General features: G+C 43.2%; 1 protein-coding gene and 1 long non-coding RNA gene across 2 annotated transcripts in view; one reads left to right on the top strand and one right to left on the bottom strand.

Annotated features, from left to right (window-relative positions):
• DDX10 (DEAD-box helicase 10) overlaps positions 1–13,423 on the bottom strand; it is a 169,811-nt gene that overhangs the window by 94,785 nt on the left and 61,603 nt on the right. The window lies entirely within an intron of this gene.
• LOC148686023 (uncharacterized) lies at positions 4,112–5,927 on the top strand. The gene is made up of 2 exons (XR_015949703.1): positions 4,112–5,546; positions 5,585–5,927. It is a non-coding gene; the product is annotated as an uncharacterized LOC148686023 (long non-coding RNA).

The following is a 13,423-nucleotide window of genomic DNA, read 5'->3' on the forward strand; positions in this document are numbered from 1 at the left end:
ACCCGCCCTGTGGAACGCCCTCCCAGCAGATGTCAAGGCAATAAGTAACTATTTTACTTTTAGAAGACAACTGAAGGCGGCCCTGTTTAGGGAAGTTTTTAATGTTTGATGCTGTACAGTTTTTAATATTCGGTTGGAAGCCGCCCAGAGTGTCTGGGGAAACATTTTCAGTAGCAATCCCACAGTATGTGGCTTCCCCCTTGGCCAGTCAAATCCTAGTCCCATTACTCAGAACTTCTGGTGCTTTCCCCTCTGATAGGGAGGGTAGGCTATCTTCCTTATGATGGAAGGCTTAAACAGCTGCCCAATTTTAGCCTGGTGGGAGATGTGACACTGCATTATGAACTAGTGGGTTTCTGGAGGCAGGAGTAAGCAGAATTGTAATTGCCCCCAACTACAGAACAAGCCAAGTACAATATATAGGCGTCCCATTAATCATCACTAAGCAATTAAAAAGTAGCACATTAATTGTCCTCTTGTGTTATGGTGTGATGCACTCGCTACAGTAATTTACTGAGACATTAGCACGATTCAGCTGCAGTGCCACATTAAAAGTGAGAACAAGAACACATATTAAAACCTAGGTCCCCAAAGTGGGGGGGGGGAGAGAGGATCCTCATTTGTTCCTTTCACGACCATCTAAATATAATTAGACAATAGTAATACATTTGAAACAACCTAGCAAATTGAATTATGGTGCTGGAGGAGACTCTTGAGAGTCCCATGGACTGCAAGAAGATCAAACCTATCCATTCTGAAGGAAATCAGCCCTGAGGGCTCACTGGAAGGACAGATCGTGAAGCTGAGGCTCCAATACTTTGGCCACCTCATGAGAAGAGAAAACTCCCTGGAAAAGACCCTGATGTTGGGAAAGATGGAGGGCACTAGGAGAAGGGGACGACAGAGGACGAGATGGTTGGACAGTGTTCTCGAAGCTACAAACATGAGTTTGACCAAACTGCGAGAGGCAGTGCAAGACAGGAGTGCCTGGCGTGCTCTGGTCCATGGGGTCACGAAGAGTCGGACACGACTAAGTGACTAAACAACAAAGCAGATTGTATATACTACTTGTGAGCAACCTAAATCAAGTCTATATATTTCATTTCATTCATTGCTTATATCCTGCTTTTCCTTTGCAAGGGAAGTCCAAATATGCTAACAGAAAGCAATTCAACCAAAGCAACTCAATTAATACAAAATATGAGAAGTCTCTCTCTCTCTCTCAAGTCAAAGCTAAATTCATGTCAAAACAGTATCAAAAATACAAATTAATTGAACAACAAGAGTTGTTCTTTTGAGTTTGATGTCCCAACCCACATCTCCATACTTGGCCTCTCTGAACAACGATGACAGCTGATTTCACTACAGTATATGGATTTAGTGAAATGGAAGTATCACACCTTAAGGCCTTTGAGAGAATACAGTTTTTTGTAGTATCTTGGACACATTTGCAAAGTATTAAGAGAAGACTAAATAACAGAATGGGATCCCATAACACTGGGATCCTATATTGTGATTTGCTTTCAGCTTCTGGAAGCAAATGACGGACCAACGGCAGAAGATTAATGCCTGACTAGATAGGCCTTCATCAAACGCAGTAAGGCAACTTATACATTCTTATTCCTTAAATCCCAACTGTGGCCGTAAACAGGTTGTTCCAAGCTAATTATGATTCCATCTACAAGATACAATGATTTTTCCAACTAAGTTCTACTCAGAGCTAGATCCACTGAAATCATTGTACGGTACCTAAGTTAGTCATGTCCATAAGCTAACATTGGATGCAATCTGTCATACAGGGAACAACCATTTTGCACACCATCACCAATGTGTAAGCTGTTTTCGGCCACAGAAGGCAGAGGAATGGGGCAGGGGCAGAATGGGCTTATGCGCGACTGCTGATGAAGGATTATAGGGTGGCAATGACCAGGGCCAGAATAATCCTGGTCAGACCATGCAGGCCCTAAAAGCAAGAGGAACTCCATTTTCTAAATCTCTCTGCCTCTGATAGAAAGTAAATTAGACAGCACTTTGCACACAGGCACAGCATGTTTGCACATCTAATGCAAAGATCTAACCACACACAGCACTTCTAAGAAATTCTAGCATAAACCACAAGAGCAAGAGGATGTAGCCCACCGCAAATTATAAGTAGAGCACAACCACAATTGTGCCTGTAAAATTCCACATAGACACGTGTATGAAGGTACCAGGTACATAACGCCACCTAGTAGAGTTGGGCGGGTGACTTTGCATCTTGGGGTGCTCTCTCTTGATTGGTTGATGAAGTACTGCAGAAAGGCTGATCTTCACTTCACTCTGTCAAAAAGGTATAAAAGCACTCTGTGTATGCCCATGGGTCGGGCAGAATGAGGAATGGTTTTTTCCCTACTGCTCCATATTGTTTTGCCGACAAACCAATAATAAAATTGTTCAACTGCCTGAGATTTCGTCTGGTCAATTTGGGAAGCCAGTCATCCACCTTACATTTCTGGTGCCATGCGTGACTCGGATGAGGGCATTTCCCTGAACCAGAGGCAGTCCCCTTTTGCCCCACTGGACAGGGCGCAGATTCCTAACGGCGCCTCTGGTCTGGTGCACACCGGCAGACTTTTTCCGGAGGATCAGAGGTGGCCCTTGAGTTTCCGTGCCCTGGACAAAGAGGCAAAAGGACCGAGGTTGGAAGGGAAGAACAGGAAAAGCCGGCTGGGGTAAGTAGAAAGGGAAAAGGTACCTTGAAGGGAATTGGCCCCCTTTAATGAGGGGAAGGGAGATCCTGATCACATCTCCAGCGTGTTGGTAGTACTCAGTTAATTAGAGGTCAACTGGGAAAACCATGCGCTTTGGGTAAGAGGCAAAGGGAGGAGGAAAATGTGTATGTTAGTAGTCAGTAGGGAGGAGGTCCCCTGACAAATAGACATTTAGGAAACAAGGAAAAACTGGGAGGTAGAGTGTGGTAAAGTGTCCAATGCATGGTATGTGTGGCAAAGTTTGCAGTGCATGCTCTGGTTGAATGAGGGGATACTTTACAGGGCCATAAATGGGAGGAGTATGGTCAAGAGGAGGGAAAAATGTGATTTCCCTAGAATTCATGGTAGATAAATTCAGAATGTCATAAAAGAAATTTAATTTACAAGTCCTGCCAACAACAAGTTCAGAGAAAAAGGGTGGCGCAAACCAGTATTCCCCCCCCCCAGAGAGAAGAAAGGCATTTTGAGAAAGAAGATGAAGAGAAAGGCAGTGGTTAAACAGCAACAAATAATGGCTCAAGGACCAGTGAGGAACCAGAAGGGGTTCAAAGGTCACTGGTGAAGGTCAGTTGCTAGGACGGAGATGTCTCGGTCAATGTAAAAGAGGAAGGAAGAGTGTTCGGAGAAAGATGGGACAAGGGGGTCCCAGCAGAAGAGAGTTCGTCGGTTTGGCAGGCATGGCAAAGAGCCATGGTCAAGGTGACTTAAGAGTTACCTGCATCTGGACTTTGTTATAAATATAGGCACCCAGTATTCTGCTTTTAAATATCCTTGAAACAGCCCCCCCCCAAAAAAAAACACCAAAAGAAGCATCAGACTGATTTTATGCCTAAAAGGGCTGTACAAACAGACAGCGGAGGATTGGTTCAGAAAAATCATCTCTGCAACCTTTAGAATGCTATTCACCATACTAGAAATGAGGCTACCCCCCCCCCCACAGGAAACTGACAAAATGCCAGTAACGGTGCTCAGAAAATGTTTTCATATGCTTCAGCTGGCTTCAAAAGAAAAGAAAAGAAAAGAATCATGTACTTAAGTAGTTCACAACGCAAGAGACAATAGATTTTATTTGAACAATTATAATCTTTTCCCCAAGTCCTGTTGTAGCTGTGCAGACTTTAGTTTTTGGGGAAACTTACAAGAATGGGGGAAAAAGAGACATTTGAGTCCTTCTAAAAGCAAACTACGTTTAAAGGGTTTTACCCTCCTACCTGCAACCCCATTTCATATGTTTTTGTGACAGCAACGTTGGAAAATTTGTAGAACTGCATATTTTAATGAAATGAATGTTTATCAACTAAAGAATTCAGGATAAGGTAGAAGGAAGTTATACTGAATGGAGATTTGTGTGTAAAGACATTGTCTGTTTGAATCTAACACTACCATTGGAAGACAGGCTGCGAAAAATCTCAAGCAGTCTCTCAAACCTCCGGCAGAGATGTGTGGCGTAACCCCCCTTATTTGGTTACACAAGCGATTCTGCATGATTTGTATTTGCACAACTTGCTTTCTCCTGCAACCTGCACTTAGAGACTGTGGCTGTGCCTGGCTGGTGTTGCCATTTCGGACATTCTATTGTGTGACATTGTGTGACCAAGACCGTTGCTGTGAAAGTAGGGAGAAAAAGATGTTATGCTTTGGAGGTCCACGTTTCAGCTTACAAAAACACTACTGCTCTAAATGCTTTGACTTTAAAAATTTTTATGTCTCACGGAAACAGCCCGTTGCTACAAAGCAGCTGTAAGTTTTTTCTTCTTCTAGAAACCACAAGACTTTGCATAATTTGAAAAACAGGCTTCAGTATCCTAGCAGAACTCAGCCGTCGGCAGCTGGATGGGAGGCAAATACGGATTTAAAGGACCCCTCCTTAACCCTGCACATGCATGAAGTTCTGTGGAAGGAAAGAGAAACCACGGGGAGATCCTGAAAGATGGACCAGACGTGGAATCCTGTTGCAAGCCTTGTGAAATTTGGCAAAGACTGCTGTAAGGCACTGCTGCTATATCCCAGAGATGACTTCTCAACTAACTGCTGCTACATCCCAGAGATGACTTCTGTGTGCCAGACACACCTCAATGTCCAATACGTGGGACGCACTACCTCGGAGAGTTTGGTGGTGGACTAACCAGCAAGAAGTTCTAAAACAGCAGCGGCAGCTACAAGGACAATCTCTCTCTCCCCCCCCTCCTTTGTTTTTTATCTACAGGAAATCACTCGAGCGAACAGCGTGTAGCCTTGCGGAGCCTGACACGATGGTTCCAGCCTGACGCTAGCGAGTCCCTGAGTGAATCCTTGAAGGAAGGGAGACGAGACCCTCTTCATTCCTAGGTGGTGAGGTATCCATTCCATCCGGTGAAAGTGCCTGAGATGACCCCCTGGATCCACACCCTGCTGTACCTAATCAGGAGTGGGTACCCGGCGCACGGTGCACCAGTTTCCCCTTGCAGCGTCTGACCGGCAAAAGACGCCCAGCGCATGGGAAACCGAAGTAGCCCCTGCTGTGACACTCCGGACGCTGTCACTCGACGCACGGGTTGAGGAATGTCCATCTTATGCAGCACCAAACATCAAGGAGACAAGGAGACGCAGTAAATCTTAGACCCTTATATATGTATGTATGTATGTATATTTGTATGGGAGGCATCAATTGAGTGGGACCCACAGTAGAAGTCTACCTGCCCCCAAAGCAGTATCCTTAATTTGGAAGGAAGGGCAGTGTACCTGCCTCACTTGAGCGAACAGACCCAAAACAGTTTCAGAAATTGAACCATGGGGTGGGTTCCAGCAACTCCCTAGGTCATACAGATATGGGGAGGGTTCCAGCAACTCCCTAGGTGATACAGGGCTATAGCTGGGTTGGGGATGTAACTGGAAGAGCTGGCCAGGTGCACCCCTCAGTTCTGGCTTTGGAAATGATGGGAGAAGCTTCTGGTAGCCCACTGATATCTAATGCAAGCCTCTCCTGATTCTGGCAAACTGGAACAATAGCCATTCTTTCTGTAGCCAAATGCTCAGCTAGGACAAACCTCCAATTGTTATATATATATATATATTCCTGGCCTTTAGAACTGTGTAGGAACTTTTGAAACCCACTGATTTGCATTGAAGCCCAGTACTGAGCTGAGAGAGAACTGTGTATTTTCCTGCTGACATAAAGTTTTGGAAACAGTGGCTAAAGCCCCTTGGCTTTTAGATTTCCAGCAACTATAGTATCCTAGTATCTCTGAAGACTAGTGTGGCCATTATAGATTCATGGCCCACCTGAGAGAAAGAACCCTTTGTTGCCAAAAGTCTGTATTGCGATTTTTTTTGTTGTGCCTCAAATGGAAATGCAATGTAGTAGAAAGTGGCACTTGTGCTTCGACAAAAATGATGTTTGTATAATGCAAATATGTGTTCCCAGTTAGGTCTAACACGAAGGCTAAAAACTTCAACAGAAAATGCTTAGGAGTTATGGAAATAGATTAATCAAAAGCTGAACCAGGCTTAAATTCAGCAAGCATTTTTACTCTGCTTTATAGCATCAAGCTGAAGCAGAAAAAAAAAACTTTCATGGTTATTTTACACTGACAGTTCTGCAGACTGAATGCCTTAATCTACAGGCTCTCAGAGTTTGTGTATAACCCTATGAATTAGCTGATGGTGTCTATCCTAACAATGAATTATCCTTTCCCCCTTAGGAAAGTTTCCAACCCCATGTGTATGTGTGGTAGCATTTTTAAGAAACTGCTTAGTAATGCACGTTATTCACAAGTTTTAGAAACACTAGCTTGTATACCTTAAGTTAAGAAGTTTCAAAATGAAGGTCTGAATGTGCCAGGTAACAAAATTTAGGTCTGTTTGTAAAATATTTTGCTATTTGATTTAAGAAAAGCAATGTACTATGTCTTTAATGACTGCTAGTTCCTGATCACAGCCGGAGGTTCCTGGAACCTTTTTAGTTCTGGTGACACTAAGAAACATTTAACAGCCTTGGTCAGGTATTTTAACTGTTCAGTAGAAAAGGCAGCCCCCACCCCGAAGTTATCTATCTGCCTTGCACTATTTCCCTGGAAGTCAAAAACCTAACATTTGAGCAAGCTTCCAGTTAGCCTTCTTCTGCCCTACATACTTCTTTGAAGCCCAGCAATCTTCTGAGGGCTCTGAAGTCTCTCAATAAAAAAGCATGAGGTTTTGGCCAGACTCTCAGGACTAGACGCAGCTGGCCAGGTAGCCCTTCTGAACTCCTCCTGCTGTGTGTACATCAATCAGGCTCAACGCGTGGTGACCGATATTGGACGGATCAGGGAACTAACATCGGTATACAACCAGAGTAAACGTGTTGAGAGTGATGTTAAAAACATTAAGAAGCAGGCTGATCTGTACCACAAGGTTAGCCTAGACGGTGAAGGTCTGCCCAGTGTATGGAGTTAGATTAGTTCTTGGCTCCCAGGTTGGTCATAGTTAAAAGAGATTCTGCTCATAATATTAATTTTCTTTCTTATTGTCTTAGCCCTATGCAGAACCTTGGTCTGTATAAACCTTCTGGTAACCCTTCTGAGACAAGCTGAATAACAAGCCTGGGAAAAGTCAGCAGAAGCTTCCTCACTTACTTTGCTCTCTGTTGCCCATCCTTTGGCCTAACATTGGAGCATGGGAAGCTGCTGGCTCCTCTGTAGAATCATAGAGTTGGAAGAGACCACAAGGGCCATTCAGTTCAACCCCCTGCCAAGCAGGAAACACCAGGAAACACTGTAGTGCGATGGGTCAATCAAATGGAGATGCAGAAACACACCTGTTCTTCATCTCCATATTGAAGAGGAGGGAATATAGGGTGGCAATGACCAGGGCCAGAATAATCCTGGTCAGACCATGCAGGCCCTAAAAGCAAGAGGAACTCCATTTTCTAAATCTCTCTGCCTCTGATAGAAAGTAAATTAGACAGCACTTTGCACACAGGCACAGCATGTTTGCACATCTAATGCAAAGATCTAACCACACACAGCACTTCTAAGAAATTCTAGCATAAACCACAAGAGCAAGAGGATGTAGCCCACCGCAAATTATAAGTAGAGCACAACCACAATTGTGCCTGTAAAATTCCACATAGACACGTGTATGAAGGTACCAGGTACATAACACCACCTAGTAGAGTTGGGCGGGTGACTTTGCATCTTGGGGTGCTCTCTCTTGATTGGTTGATGAAGTACTGCAGAAAGGCTGATCTTCACTTCACTCTGTCAAAAAGGTATAAAAGCACTCTGTGTATGCCCATGGGTCGGGCAGAATGAGGAATGGTTTTTTCCCTACTGCTCCATATTGTTTTGCCGACAAACCAATAATAAAATTGTTCAACTGCCTGAGATTTCGTCTGGTCAATTGTGGATGACCCAGAATACATGGAGTTGCCTGTAATTTTGAACTATTTTTCAAAACCTCACTCGTTAAGAAGTCACATTCTTATGTTTTAACGATGTCTAGACGTACCACTCTCTTTCAGTCTCTCTCTCTCACATACAAAAACACCTGATGAATTATTGCCTGAAATAATCTTTTTTTCCATCAGCTTGCAGATAACATTCTTAAAGCTTTATCTAATCTGACAGCAAGTATCTGCTCCACAGTAGGAACTGAACCTCTCTACAAAGGACACTACACAGCTTGAGAAATACTTTGATAAAGATATCAAAAAATGAAATGAAATAAATATGAATTATTCTTTCCACATCATAAGAGGCAAGAAAAGCTAGGCTGATTGTAAGATCAATTAACATTGCTGGCCAAACCAAGCATCTAACAGCATGGAGGAGAGAGAAAAATAAACCTCTAAACCATCTACCAATCCATCCATCTATTTCTACAAACTTTTTGCAGGTAGCAGGGTTCAAAGCAGCCAACTTTAACAAGCTCCCTTTCTTGAGAAAGATGAAGCAGGAGTGCCTAAAATATTTGATCAAAAATGAAAGGGGGGACCAACACAGATGGTTTGAAAGATGGAGATTCATTCTAAGGAGGGTTTTTTCTTGAAGTAGAGGGAATTTATTTCCCTGTAGATGGGGCTCATTTACCTGGAAAGGTAGCCCACCTAGGAGAATGAAAACTCTGACCTTAAACCCCCCACTATCTTGCAGCTATCTGCATTTGTAGGAAAGGCTTTGGGAGTAAATCCAGAGGAATAATCTCTATCCACTGCCTTGCAGGACATCTTTGGGAGAATAAAAGGCCGAGGAGTAAACACTACATAAATCTGCAGAGGATATTGGGACAGAGTGACTTTTGCAGCTATTGTTAAAGTTGCAAAACCACGAAGCACCAGATGGAGCGATGGAGAAATTTCTGGAACAACAATGGGATATCAGCTCCGCCCAAGGCATGACGGATAACAGCAACAACCAGGGGAAAGAAAGACATAAGATCTTACAAGGACAGGAATAAACACCATGGACAGAATAATTGCCACACAGAGGAAGAACAAGGATATAGTTTGAGTTTCTCAGTTGTAGCTTTATAAATCATTTAATGTGTCAACACGAATAGAAGCTATTAATATTGCAGCTGTTGTATGAGGGATTATTATTGACTGGAATGTAATGGAAATTGATAATATTTTGGAATGCAGAAATAAATCAAATAATCAATCCATCAAATCTAGCACGTGGGGGGGCAACTTTATCTAAATTACGTAATTCGGTATTTGAGCGATTGGTATTAATAATTTTATTATAAATTGGTATTGTTACAATAAGGATATTATTGGATTGCAATTGAAAACTGATCAAAATTATTATTAAATCTGGAGTGGAGTGCATGAAGCAGTTGGATGGTGCCTTGTTCACCTCCTTCCGGCAACTCCTACAGACAAGCTGGTGCCAAATGTTCTGTTTTGCTTTCCTTCGGATTACATCAACAAGGCCGAAACGGGGTGTGTGCCTTGTCATCTGGGCTCACTGCCCAGGCTTGCACCTAGGAGAGTTCACTTTGGTGCTTCTAATGCAGCAGAAACAATGCAGGAGGCAGCAATCAGAACAATATGGTAGAATGTGATGCTGATGACCAATACCAAGATGAAGGTCTGCCAGGCTTGTGAGTTGAGAATGCTGCTTTATGGAAGTGAGGCATGGGCAACTTACACCCGCCATAAGCGAACCCTCAATGACTTCCATCTGCACTGTGTCGGGAAGATTTGAGGCATCACATGGCAGGACAGGGTCTCAAACAAGCCCACCTTCCCAGCATGTTCACAATTCCATCTCAATGATGTCTCGGCTGGCTTGGTCATGTACATAGAATGGAAGATGGCAGGATCCCCAAGGGTGGGCTTTATAGGAAGCTGGCTCCGGGCACCAGGCCTGTTGGCAGACCAACTCTGTGTTATAACGATGTCTGCAAACATGACCCGAAGGCTAGCAACATTAACTCTGCCTTGCAGATGACCACAGTGCCTGGAGACAGGTTGTTTGCTGTGTATCCACAGCAATGACCAGAGGAGAAATGACTGCCGGGACGAGCGCAGAGAAAAGAAACAATATGATGCATCTGCACTAGCGAAATCGGACACCTTCATCTGCTCCAGCTGCAATAAAACATGTCTCTCCCATATTGGTCTCTGCAGCCACAGCAGGCGCTGGGATTCTCCAACAGTTTGACTTCACCCCTGAAGGCACACTCTTCCACTGTCTCTTTTTTTAAAAATTAATTTTTATTAAGATTTTTGAAATTTAAATACAAAAAATACAAAAACAAAGAATCAACAAAAAATGAACACACACCAATACACTTCAAATTCCATGTCCCATTACCACATCCAATTTACAAATAATAATAACAATAAAAAATAAGTAAAAAAAGAAAGAAAGAAAAAACAAAAAAAACTAAACAATACATCATACTTCAAAATTTCTATAGTATCTATAATGGACCTCCACAGGGCCCCCCTCTAACGGTTCATTGCATATCAAACATCGCAGGTTCTAATCCTACTTTCATTCCCTATATACAAATTTCAATTTTCCTTGTACACTCTTCCACTGTCTCTTAACACAGACGGATGCCAATAGATTGCTGTGTACAACCTGAGGTTTAGAAGCCACACGCTGATGTGGCAGGCTGAGATTCTGCCTGCTTAAAAAAATTAAAATCACTTGCCTGTTAGATTGTATGCCCAATATTTAAGCCAACAATTTCCCTCTTTTCATTATTCCATCAAAATACATCACCAACTCCTACTCTCTCTTTCCCATATTTAATAGAGTTATAGAAAGTCTGTCAAGGAAATACGTGTTTCATAAGTTTTTTAAAGCTTTATTTAATTGTTAGGGCTGTCTTCATCACATCTTCCCCATTCAACATTTCAATTAGTTGCTCCTCTTGTTCGAGTCCTACGCATTCCTCCTACATACTGTTGTTGCATCCTTTGCCCCACTCACGGCCTATTTAAAAGGCCGTAAGGCTTTGCATTCCTATCTTTACTTCTTCCTAGTAATTTCCCTTGCCATTTTAAAAATTCACCACCATTGTTATACTTTTACCAAAAGACTCTAATATAAATAGCATTAAGGTCCTCCACAAGTGAGGACAAATCCTAAGATTTACCACTTATCCAGAAACTTAGGCCCGGCTTACACTTATCATCAGCTGTATGGGTGCTGCTGTGTCCAAGGTTGTTGTGATGCTGGTCAAGGAGGCTGTGTGTTTGGTTCTGGCAGTTTTTATATACAATCCAAGTAGCAGAATTCTGAAAGGGCTTGGTGCAACTTGCATGGTATGCCAAAACGGCATCAGGATGAACCAAAGTCGGGGAGGGACTTTACGTGGCTTTAAAAGTAATTCAGTTCATTAGTTCATTCTGATTGACCACAGTGAGAACAGGATGCTGAGCCTGATGGGCCAGGTTCCTACACATACGGCCTCCAAAAAAATGAACTCAAGGGAGTATTGCCAGCATCCGTCTGTCTCGAGAGACAATGGAATAGCCATTGGGAGTTAAGTCACACTGTTGCGAGAATTACAGCACCTGCTGTGGCTGTAGAGGCTGATATGGGAGAGACATGCTTTGTTGCAGCCGGGGCAGATGAAGGCACCTGATTTTGCTGGTGCAGACACACCATGGTGTTTCTTCTCTCTGCACTCTTCCTAGCAGTCATTTCTGATCTGGTCACTGCTATGGATACACAACCTGGCTGGCTGTCTCTAGGCAATACGGTTGTCTGCAAGGGATTCCCACATGGCAGGGTAGGGGGGTGGAACCACATCAAAGAGGAGAGCATGACTCCTTTTTTATTTGATTATCCATCTTATTCAGATGAGTAACCCTCAGCGCTTTCGCTTCAGACCATATATCTTCTGGGTGCAAACTACGTTCTATACAACCACCACCATTCTGAAAGCTTACTTTTGTTACTAGCTGGCGACCTCCACAATTTACTAGTCTTGGAAGACTATTAACATGCTCCTCCATCCCTCTCAAGAGCCTGAAACTGAGCTGAGGATATCTGCCTGGAGCCTTAGACCCCTCCTGATGCTCAGCTGTAACTGCATCTAACTACGAGGCCACAAAAAATCCAAGACAGATTCTTTTTGCTAACATTTTACTGTTTGAGTGATTTGTACTTTTTAGGAAATAAACCACTCCATTATAATTTCTATTTAGCATAAAAAGCATGACAACAACAACAAAAACACTCTGTAGATTTTCAGCAATGCAATAAGTCCTCTAATTAAAACAGCACAGCCGCAGAGCCACCTTTTCAAAAGAACGAGTTCTCCTATTTGCAAAGCCCACATAACACTTTTATGGAACTTGTGTGTTCTTGTAAAGTTTTCAAAAGAGGAAACAAATAGGTCCATTAGGAATCATTAAATGTAAAGTTATAAGCAGCATTTCCAAGCAAACTACTGAACACCAACACCTGTCTTTTCATCACTTCGTTCTCAATCAGTGTTAACTGGCATTGTGTGAATTGGCCTTCCCAAAAGTAACACCTCTCCATTCCACCTCAGACACAATTAACAACCAATCATTCTGTATAGTTATCAAGTTGATGTTCCTGTTGATGTCCAAGCAAGACATCAGCACAGTTTCCACAAAATGGTAAACTATGAATTAACATTACAAGGATGAGCCAAGCCAAAACTCAAGGAAATCAGAAACTTATCCTTCTGTTTTCGATTAACTACAGTTGAGGTTAGGATGTAATATTAATCTTAATTGTGGTTTGTTGTCAGCTTCTTGAACTATGGTTTGTAGTTTGTTCATTTAAAGATTAAATACAATTTGTCAGATTCAGGTAACAAGGCAACCTACAGGTAATGTAAAATAGAAGCAAAAGCTTCTGAACTCCTCCTCTTCCTCGAGGAGAGTGAAAAAACTAAGAGTTCCTTGCAACTCATCCTTGTGGCACTAAACCAGGGGTCAGCAACCTAAGCGGCCCATGGGGGCCGTTTAACCGGCCCATGGACGCCTGACACCCGCTCGGGGACCCCCGCCGCCCGCTTGGTCGGCTCCCGTGCGCTGCGCTAAACTGGTGTGGAGCAGAGCGGGGACCGCCTTCCACTACGCTGGCCGGCTTCCCATTGGCTGGGAAGCTGTGCACACCTCCTCCACGCCGAAAATAACGTTGGCACATGCGCGCACACACTCCAGCCCACCGCGGCATCTGCGGGACCGTGAACCGGCCCAAGCCACTAAAACTTTG

This window comes from Zootoca vivipara, chromosome 4 (genome assembly GCF_965207765.1).
Source record: "Zootoca vivipara chromosome 4, rZooViv2.hap1.1, whole genome shotgun sequence".
NCBI classification, from domain to species: domain Eukaryota; kingdom Metazoa; phylum Chordata; class Lepidosauria; order Squamata; family Lacertidae; genus Zootoca; species Zootoca vivipara.